The sequence below is a fragment of the Tupaia chinensis genome, unplaced genomic scaffold (assembly GCF_000334495.1).
Source record: "Tupaia chinensis unplaced genomic scaffold, TupChi_1.0 Scaffold000077_1, whole genome shotgun sequence".
In the NCBI taxonomy this organism is placed as follows: Eukaryota; Metazoa; Chordata; class Mammalia; order Scandentia; family Tupaiidae; genus Tupaia; species Tupaia belangeri.
Genome location: NW_006159538.1, coordinates 5,515,168 through 5,524,601, shown reverse-complemented (window position 1 = coordinate 5,524,601; position 9,434 = coordinate 5,515,168). Strand labels below are relative to the sequence as shown.

Genomic DNA, 9,434 nt, shown 5'->3' with positions numbered 1-9,434 from the left:
GATTTCTCACTTTCTGTCTCTCTGTTTCTCTCGCAAGTGCACCTTTTAACAAAAATCTCTCTCAAAAAAAACAAACAAACAAACAAAAAAAAACTCCTTTCCACTGCAATTTTTGTGCCTCTCTTTTCTCTGCACCTAACAAAGGAATAAGCCTTCTGGCTCTCCCAAATCCAGACTCCAAGGTCAGGATTAGCATCATGCTGGGAAGGCCCTGGTCTTGGGGAAGCTCGGGGTGCCGCGACAGTGCTGAGATGCTGTGACTGCACCCACAAGGCCAGTGACCAGAATGCCAGCACTATCGCTTGCCGCGCCCCACACACTCATGCGTGGCTTAGCAGATACGTTTTGAGAAACGCGTGGTTGTGCAAACGTCAAAGGATGTGTGCACATGAACCCGGATAGTACAGCCTACCACACTCGTAGGTCCCTGTGTACCACCGTATGGAACCATCAGGGTATAGCGGGGCCTGGCTGATGAAACGGAAGCTTGGGGCCAGGTGTTCTAAGTCACTTGACGAACTGCTGTAGAGCAACCATCTTCATTTTCCGGCTGTGGATGCAGGCCTTTGGGATGCCGGTGGAAAGCCAGGGTTATCAAAGTAGTTATCGCGCTGAAACTTTAGAAGCTGCCTCCAACGCTTTTTGGAATGGGGCCAGGTATGAAAATCAATAGATCAATGCAAATTTAATTAAAATGCTATCGTAAAAATGTAGATTCCTATCAGCTGGATCCAAGACAAGCACACTTTGAAAGAGGATTGATTTACGCAGAAAAAGCCGCTTTGTGGATCCTAGGAGCTCAGGCACTGACGAGATCGGAGGGGAGATATGTGAAGTGCTGGGTGGGGCCCTGAATGCCTTCCCTCGCTAGCTCTAATCTGAGTCGCCCTCGGTGGGTGGCCCCAGGCAGGCTGGGGAACCCTCGAGGTCAACTCCACAAGGGGAAGTGAGGCACGAGGGGGACTGAGTTTCCCCTGAGGAGAGTCCGCTATTCTCAGCACCGGAGAACAGGGGTGCTTAACCCCTGACTCCTCTTTCTGCTTTTCCTTCCTCCGCTCGCCCTCTTGGAGCCTCCAGCAGGGCTAAGGGGCAGTTCATCACCCACCTTCTCCCCAGCCCGGCTCGCAGGCAGGGCCAGCCCTTTCCTGTTGCCTTCTCCCTGTCATGGCACCCCAGCTCCTAGGTGGATCGCCCTTTCTCACTTTAGAGGCCTCTGAATTCCTCCGCCGCGAGTACTCCTGGGTTCCGACCTGTCCACAGAGGAGCAGAACTCCAGAGTCCTTGGGGGTTGGCCGGCCCAGGCCAGGGCCCCTCCTGCCCTCCCAGGGAGTCTGGGCATCCTTGATGTCGGGTTACTGACCGCCTCGTAGGGCGGCAGCAGCCGTTTTCCTGCCCGCCTGGGGGGGCGCCCCCAGCCACGCCTCTCACATGGCAGCCTGGGGACCCAGGTTCGTTCTCTTCCCTTTTCTTTTTCTTTTTCTTTCTCCTTCCTTTCTTTCTCCTTCCTTTCTTTCTCCTTCCTTCCTTCCTTCCTTCCTTCCTTCCTTCCTTCCTTTCTTTCTTTCTTTCTTTCTTTCTTTCTTTCTTTCTTTCTTTCTTCTCTTTTCTTTCTTTCTTTCTTCTCTTTCTTTCCTTTCTCTCTCTCTTTCTCTTTCTTCCTTTTTCTTTCTTTCTTTCTTTTTCTTCTTTCTTCCTTTCTTTTCCTTCCTTCCTTTTCCTTTCTTTCTTTCCTTTTTAAAAAGAATTATTTAACTTTATGTATTATTATTTTTCATTTCACCAGAGAGATAGAGACGGAGGGAAAGTGAGAAGCACGCTGTCAAGCCTGTGACTCAGACCATAGCTGACCTTGTGGGGGGGGGGGGCCAGGGCCTTAACCACCGCCCCCCTGCCGGCCCTCCCTGGGTATTTCCTTAGACCACAGAGGAGAACTGACATTTATCGATTGTGTACTCTGTGCAGCCTCTCTGAAGGCTGTTGCTCCCACCGTCCATGGCACAGGACACCTGGGAGTATTTGAGAAAAGAAAAAAAAATTAAAGTAGAGGTGGACAACGGGCTCAGTGGCTCTTGACTGGCAGCATGGCGAGAAGGTGACTGTCACATTCAGTCTGCTGGGATGTACGGTGTGTCCTTGCTGCTCCCGCAGCCAGAGTTTGATGAGGTTCCTCCCCAAAGCCCTCCACCTGCAGCCGGGGCTGCGGAGCCTCTGCTCTCCGCCGGCTATGATTGGATCCAGCCTGCAGTGATGATCCAGAGAGGCATTTACAAGCTGACTCCCCTCACATGGGCCCCGGCAAGTCCTGGCGGGTGTCTGCTGGCGCAGGGGGAGCAGCCCTCCCTGGCTGGCACGGGAACTGAACACCTGCAGGCCCCAGAACTGTCCCCAGCCCGCCCTCTCCTGCAATCTCATGCCGGATCTCCAGTTCCAGCTCAGATGCTAGGGAAGATCAGACATAAAATTCCAGGGGCAGAAAATTCCTCCCCAAGGATTTCCCCCTCCCCTCTAATTTCCAGTGAAGCATAAATGTTAACTCTTCGGGGCAAATGTTCAAAGCCGGGTAACTACCTATTACACACTTCGGTCCTGTTATTTGTTAACAGCGTTTGAATGAGTAACCTGCTCCCATTGCTTTGGAACGCATCTCTTAGTCGGGAAGCAGGGGCAATAGAAGTGAAAAGCACCTGCGTGGGGCTCCCTGCAATGCCAGCAGCTGTTCCAAGCTGGCATGCCAAGGGTGCTGAAAATAACTCTCTCTAGAAGAATGTGGGAGGACAGCAGCTGCCAAGGGAATGGGGCAAAGAGCACGTCGAAGCTGCAGGAGTGATTAGGCACGGCCTGCTTGACCACTCCATACTTATTATCAGAGGCCTGTCCTTCAATTGCCAGTTGCAGGTGCACACGTTTCTTGCGACCCTTGGATGGCTTGTCCAGGCTGTTAGAGAGAAGGCCTAGACTTTAGACTGCAACAGAGGAGTCACTGAAATGCACCGTTCTTCTTTGTAACGAGAGCGATGGAGAGAGGTCTCACCGTGTCTCCATTCTCCTGCCCAGTCTCTCAGTTAGAGTCACAGGCGTGCATTCCCAGGCCAGCCCGCTGCGGCAGCTGCTTGTCTCACCATGGCTGGCTCCCAGAGGTAAGATTCTGAAAGCCCTTTGGGGCTCTTTCCCCACTGCTCCCTCTTGCAGAAGGACAACTTCCCACGGCAATGTCCAGCAACTCCACGCACTCTCTTACTGCCCAGCTTGTGGAGAAGCCATGGAGCAGGGCAAGCAGGTGGTTTTTGACGGTGCCTCCCATCTGCTGTAACCCCACACCCCAGATGAGGATCGCAAGGTTGGTGATCAGGGAAAGACGGGACCTAGTGGTTAAAAGAGTCAGCCCCCCCATCCCCCCCGGGGGCAACTGTGGTAAGAATCCTGGCCCCAGCAGCTTAAAAAATGCATCAGGCGCATGTGTGTGTATGCCCCAAATCCCAACAGGGTGGAGAAATGGGGGAGAAAGGATTGCAGTGTGACCATGCCCCATTCAGGGTGCTTTTTCCTTCTCTCTCTCTCTCTAGTAAGAGTCTCTTTCTAGTGAGTGCACATGCCCTCCAGCAACTACAATGAAAACAATGGAAGGAAGATGCTCTCTGCAGTGAAGAACAATGCCAGAGACCTGGAAGATTTTAGCACACCTGGGGCCCTGGCCACGCTCAGAGAGGAGGTAATACAGGGCAGATCAGTGGCCTCCAAACTGCACAGGAGCATCACGCGGGGAACTTTGAAAAGTACTGATGCCCAGGCCACACACACACACACACACACGCATCTGTATAGATATACGTGTATACATGCATATGTGTGTGTATAGGCATGCATACCTGTGTGTATGTACATACCTATATACACACTTATGTATTATTGTGATTTTTCTAGACCATTTTAGGGCAAGTTGCCATATTTATTTCCTCTCATACATACACATGTACACACATGGATACACATGTACACACATGTAGACACATGGATACACATGTACACACATGGATACACATGTACACACATGTACACACATGGATACACATGTATGTGTGTATGTATATGTATGTGTCCCTTTGTCCTTACCACTAAGGTGTATATTTCCTAAGAGCAAGGCTATCATCTTATAAAATACACTTTGGTTGTAACCTAAGGAAATTTGATATTAATACAATATTATTATCATCTAATATATAATATAATCTATATTCTAATATTGACAATTATTTCAATAGTACTCTTACAGATTTTTTTTCCCAGTTCAGGTTCCAATTCAAAATCACACCTTGCCTTTTAACAGTTTAATCATCCTGATGGGGAAGAGAGATTGTAAAAACTTTCTTTTTCCAAATAATTATTTAACTTTATTTATTTATTTATTTTAATTTGACCAGAGAGGGAGTGTGTGTGTGTGTGTGTGTGTGTGTGTGTATGTGTGTGTGTGTGAGAGAGAGAGAGAGAAAGAGAGACAGAGAGAGAGAAAGCCGCCAGGTCCAGGACTTGAACCACGGTCGGCCTTATAGGAGTCCAGTGCCCTTCACCACCATGCCACCTGCCGGCCCCCAACAGTAAAAACTTACTGTATAACTTAACAAATAACAAAGGAAAATGTCACCTGACCTTAACGATATCATTTATCATCCTCTAAATTTATAAACTAGAAGTTTATTAAAAAATTAAACTCAAAAGTTCAGACTTGAAAGTTAGCTTTTGAGTTAACCAAAGTTAAAAATGGAATGTTCTCTTGTGGATTTCCAAGCTCCCAGCTCTTCGAGAAGTCACAACACGTCACCACATCGTGGCAATCAGGTTTTCTTCCAAGACATGGACACAGCGTCACTGAGTAAATCCCCCCCACAATCACTTCACAAAGCGAGAAACACTGTGCTTGGTGATGTCTCTTAGGAGGTGGCCAAGAAACGCTGTACAGGGACCAGCAGTTAGCATAATGGCTATGTCACTGGACTCCCATGTACTTGACTGCGGTTCGAGTCCTGGACCTGGTGGCTTAAACTCATGCCGGGCACATGTGCATTCGTTCCCGAGAGGAGAATGGAGGAGAAGGGATTGCGGCATGGCCATCTCCCCTGGGGGGTGATTTCTTGCTTTCTGTCTGTCTTCTTTCTCTCTGTCTTTCTGGCATGTGCCCTATAGCTAAAACCTCTCAAAAAAAAAAAAAAAGAAAAAAGAAAAAAGAAAAAGAAAAAAAAAGAAAAAGAAATGCTGTACAGTGAATAAATGAATGAATGAATGATCATTTGCTGAGATTGCTGCAAAAGGCTCCGAGCTGAGTTTGGTACTTAGACTCTTCTCCCGCTTCATTTTTTCTCAGTCCAACAACCAGAATAATTCTTTCATAGACAGAAGTCAGAGCCTGTCCCTGTTGACCTCAACACCCTCTGTAGCTGCCCAAGTCGTCCAGATGAAAGCCAAGCCCTTCGAAATCACCGGCAAGGTCCTGTGTGATGCACCCTCCAAGACTGCTCTTATGCATCCCCTCACCTGCCGCCATCTCTTTCTACCATCGCTCCCCACCCACCCGCACACTGCTTTTCCTCTGCGCAGCCACCTGGCCTCCTTGTGGATCTTTGGAGGTACCATTTCCCCCTCCCCACTCGCACTCCCTTAGCATATTCTCCGCTCTTTCCAGGTCTCTGTTGGAACATGGACCCCCACTTCCCCACCACCCCTCCACACACATGCCTCCGCCCCTGATTTGCTCTCTAGGAGTTTCCTCCTGTGCCTTTCTCTTCCTTCTCCATATCTGAGTCGGTGTGGGGGAGGCACAGCTTATGGAAAGTTGGGGGCCCAAATTTCCAACTTCTCTCTTTAACTTCTGCTTGGAAACTGGTCATACTTTTTTTTTTTTAACTCACCTCTTGATCATGATTGCTTGTTGAACGTAGCCAATGGTAACAGTCTTAACAGTCTCTTATCGAAACTCTTGGATCAGCAAGAGGGGTCGGCAAGTGACACTCAACGGGCTGAGTCTAGAGAGTCACCTGCTTTTGTAAATGAAGTTCGGTTGGTTTATACCCATGCTGTTTATATATTGTCTATGGCTGTTTTCCTGCTATATCAGTAGAACTGAATTGTTGCAAAGGCGTGTGTGGCCCATGAAGCTGAAAATATTTACTGTCTGGCTCTTTGCAAAAAAAAATTGCTGCCCCCACCTGACTTAGGAACTCAGCCAGCTCCTGTCCGCCTTCCAAGTTACGCAAACCTAGCTTCACTCAACGGTCTTCTGCATATCATGGGTAGCCGTGCTTCCAGCCTGACTGGTAAGCAAATGCCACATACCTCAGACTTTTTTCACTATGCCAATACTCTTTTCTGGGTGTTGGGATAATTGACAACAGTCGCCACAATTGAGATCCCAGGTGTATAACCTGATGCAAGTTTGTTTCCTGCTCACGCCAAGTCCAGCCAGGTGGGCACCTATCCTCTGTAGCTGTCCCACCTGGAAGGTGTGACGTCATAGTCGCTGCAGCAGGTTACTGGAGAGACGGAGAGAGCACCGTTCTCAGCTGCCTTCCCTTCCATTGGCCAGAGCTGGTTAGAAGGCCCCAGTCCAACTAGAGAGGGGCTGGGAGACGAGTGTTCGCAGCATCGCGCCTTCACCTCCGAGAGCGGCTCCCAGCACATCCCCGCGAGGCCTCTTCCAGGGGGCTTCGAAGTCTTTCTTTTTTTTATTATTTATTTTTATTATTTTTTGCCAGAGGGCATGTATGCTTGCTGGAGAGAGAGAGCGAGAGAGGGCAAGAAAGCACCCCCCATGGGACAAGGTCGTGTCACAATCCCTTTTTCCCTCCTTCCTTTCCAGATTTTGGGCACACACTCACACGTGCTCAATTTGCTTTTCAGGCCACAGGGTCCGGGACTCGAACTGAGGGTGAGTCATGTAGGATTCAGCCACCTTAACCACCAGGCTAGTGGGCCCCTGGAAGTCTTTCTTCACGTCCAGCTATAGCAGGGCAGTAATTTCACTTCGAGAGCTCCTAGGCATAAGAAGAAATGACTGGAGGAAAAGGAAGGAGATGTGTGAGGGAAGGGGAGGGGTAGTGAGAAGGCCGCGAGGAGGAGGGGACTTGCAGCTGTGAAGGGGCAGCCAGCACTCACCAGCACTAGTGAGGACAGCCAGGGCGCCCCGCCGCCCAAGTCAGTGTCCACCGCAGAGGGGTGAGTGCCGTCCAGCCACAGAAAAGCATGAGGGGCAGTGTCACTCCAGGTGAGACGGGTGGGCCGGGAGTTCATTGTGGTAAGTGAGATACGCCAGGCACAGGAAGCTCCACACGCTCTCTTCACATGTGGGAACTGAGAAAGAAGTCCTCGTAGAAATAGACATGGGGTCAGCCTGTGGCCTAGTGGTTAATGTGGACACCCCATGGCCAACCTCACAGTTCGAGTTCCCACAGCTTAGAAAACACACCTGGTGCATGCCCAAAATCCTACCAGGAGGGCGAGATGGAGGAGAAGAAAGTGTGGCGTGGCCATGCCCCACGTGTGCGGGTGCTTTCTCACTCCCCTGCCTGTCCTCCTCCCTGTCTCTCTAGGAAGTGCTGGACTCCCTCTGGCAGAAGCACATTCTCTCTCTCTCTCCCTTTTTTCTTCTTCTTCTTTTTTTTTTTTTTTTTTTAACATTTCCTCATTTAACTCTATTTGGTTTCAATTCATCGCTATACATCATTTGGCTTGTAAAGAAAATTCCCTCTGGCAAAATTTAAAAAAAAAAAAAAGAAGAAAGAAAGAAAGAAAGAAAGAGAGGTAAGAATGACTATCGGAGGCTGGGAGGGCGGGCAGGACCAAGGGATGCTGATGATCAGAAACGACATATAGAGACGAGAAATGTCTCGAGTTATAAGACACAGCTGGGCGGATATTGTTAGGAACAACCTACAGTAGGCCTCAGAGTATCTACAGAGAGGATTTTGAATGTTCTCAACACAAAGCAATGGCAGTTGAGGTGGCGGGATACTAATTACCCTGATGTGACCATCGCGCATGTGTTTGTGTACTGAAAAATCACATTGTGCCTCCACAGATATGCACAATGACGATTATTAATTAAAAACCAAATGGAAAATAAAAGAGGTGCCACCAGCCAAGCATGGTGCCCTGTCCCTGCGGGCCCAGGTATTCCAGAGGCTAAGACAGCAGGTCTGGAGGTCAAGACCAGCCTGGGCAGCATACCAAGACCTCATGCCTAAAAAGAAAATAAAAAATTAATATGAAAAATAAAAGTTTCAGTCAATAGACACCAAAGGTCTTTGGCAGCCTGTGAACTGTATTGTGTTTTAGAGCACAGGCACCATTTAAGTCCAAGCTATCATTATGACTACAAAGCGATTTCCTTATTTCAGTGTTATTATTTAATACAGTGAATCAGGCGTTTTATGACTTGAAGTCACTTCAAAAATAAGCTTTGGTCTCCCGTGTCATTGAAGACGAGTTCAGAGTTCATTTCTGCTCCGTAGATCAAGGTAGCAAATTGCGTTTTCTACCAAAAGGAAAGCTTTGGGGCGGGGCTGGGTCTTTGGCCAGAGAGACAGGAATTTGGGCTGGGTGCCCAGCTCTCCTTTCTGGCCCTGTTCAGGACCCTTAGAAATCACATAAACCTTTAGGGAACCTCAGTTTCTCTTTCTGAAACAGCCACTGCTTGCCTCCCTGGGCAGGTTGGATGACTAATAATGACACAGTGTTCACAAAGCTCCTTTGAGGCCTCTGGATGAAAGACAACCTAGAAACTCTGTGGAGGATTTACTGTCTTATTCAGGGAATAGCTGCAGATAGTACTCTACCAATGTCGACAAAGGTAAACATTCTTCATTCAGCCAGCAAAAACCGGCCGTCCATCTACGCCGAGTGAATGAGAGCCTGTGTTCCAAGGTCTTAAGGATTTCTATTAATATTGCCCAGAAACATATTTTGGATCCAGAGCTACATTGTTACCTGGAGTGAAACTTCATCAAATCAGCCATGCAGCCTTTTTTTTTTGGGGCGGTGGGGGAGTTTTTGCTATAGGGCATGTGCGCTCGTCAGAAGACAGAGAGACAGAGAGACAGAAAGCAAGAAATCACCCCTCAAGGGGGATGGCCACATTGCAATCCCTCTTCCTCTATTCTTCTCTTGGGATTTGAGCACACATGCACACACACCCGGTATGAGTTTAAGCTACCGGGTCTGGGACTTGAACCACCATCAACTACATGGGAGTCAAGCAATATAGCCATTACGCCAACTGCTGGTCCCAGCCATGTCCCAGACTTAAACAATAACTAATAATGAACAAAACAGGAGGGTAACATGGTTTTTGTCTCTTGAGTTGGATATGAAAAGAGTAGCAAGGACTGCTATCCACAAAGTTACAACCAGGGCCAACAGGTAGCATGGTGGTTAAGGCTCTGGATTCC

At 48.6% G+C, this 9,434-nt stretch overlaps 1 long non-coding RNA gene across 1 annotated transcript; it reads left to right on the top strand.

Moving 5' to 3' along the window:
- Nucleotides 1–2,965: 2,965 nt before the first annotated feature.
- On the top strand, nt 2,966–5,730 carry LOC106733993 (uncharacterized). Its single transcript, XR_001369796.1, has 3 exons — nt 2,966–3,137; nt 3,564–3,709; nt 5,357–5,730. It is a non-coding gene; the product is annotated as an uncharacterized LOC106733993 (long non-coding RNA).
- The last annotated feature ends 3,704 nt before the right edge of the window (nt 5,731–9,434 follow it).